Genomic DNA, 1,376 nt, shown 5'->3' with positions numbered 1-1,376 from the left:
AAAAAGTATTATATGAAAAAATTTCATGAAAAAATTTCATAAGATTAAACAATGAAATCGACAGATGAAGGTGGTTTGCACGGTTTACACAAATGAGGGCGGTTTTCATATGATCACTCTATATATATATATATATATATATATATATACACACACACACACGATATATATTAGTTGTGTATCTGTGCAATGCGGTCGGAGCCGTAAATTTTAACGATTTTGAAGTTTCATTGGTTTTATTAGAAAAGATTTAACGATGATATAAGTTACACTTGGTTTTTACATATTAATACAATTTAAATAAATAAAAGTTATGATTCCAATTACAGTCTATCGATGAAAAAAAATTGTATGACAGTTTAAAATCCAATATATTTAAAATCCAACATATTTAAACGATTCCACAAATGTGTTTGATTTACACCAAGAACAAATAATCAAGAGATCAAGAGCGAAACCGATAGTTCTAAAACAATTGAATGAGAGAACTTTTAATAACTCATGGTGAATATCGGTTTGAATCTCATATTGGGGATGGGGAGAAGACATAGAGATATGAGAAGGTGAAGACATGAGTGAAAGGTGTCAAAAATATCTTGGGAACATGAAAAGAATAGATAATAATGTGCATTGGTAACTTATACTATATGTTATTTTAATTGTAGATTAAGAGATTTTAAGACTGAATGCATAAAGTAGTAGTACTTAATGCATTATGAGTTGTTTTTAAGACTTTATGGATAAATGTATAGTACTTTGTGCGTTAAAAATTATTTTTAAGACTTTTGATAAATTTGATTTATAAGGTAATATATACATATACATATATAATTTTGAAAATTAATTTATTGTTTTTCATAAAATTGATATTAATCAAGTTTTTAACTGTATTTGACAAATTACTTGATAAGATAGTTTTTGCTTATAAACTAGTTGTTAGCTGAAAAATGAATTGATGATTTCTCTGTTATATATAGAAGTGGGTTTCAAATACAAACCATGTCATTCGTAGCACCAATGATGCGTAGCTGATTCAAGATGTAATCAACAATTAAGGGAAACATGCATGCAACTAAAAATACCAAAAAAGACCCATGACCCGCATGCAATCTGGAAAACCGACTCATCTTAGTATTGTTAACGAGCAGGACGAACTCGTTTCGTTTGGGTCTTCCCTCCTCTAGCTAGGCTTGACCTTTGAAACTAAACCTGACGGTCCTTGAATCGTTTTATGAATCATACAACCAATTTCAACTGTCCATCTACTACTCTAAGAACATCTGGTTTATTAAATATTTTGATTATTTCATAATATAAAGCTTTATTCATAATTAAATGAACTTTAATTATTTTTTATAAATATTCAATTCATGATA

This window comes from Cynara cardunculus, assembly GCF_001531365.2.
Source record: "Cynara cardunculus var. scolymus isolate 2C chromosome LG 8, CcrdV1, whole genome shotgun sequence".
NCBI lineage: Eukaryota > Viridiplantae > Streptophyta > Magnoliopsida > Asterales > Asteraceae > Cynara > Cynara cardunculus.
This window is presented reverse-complemented; position numbering follows the sequence as displayed.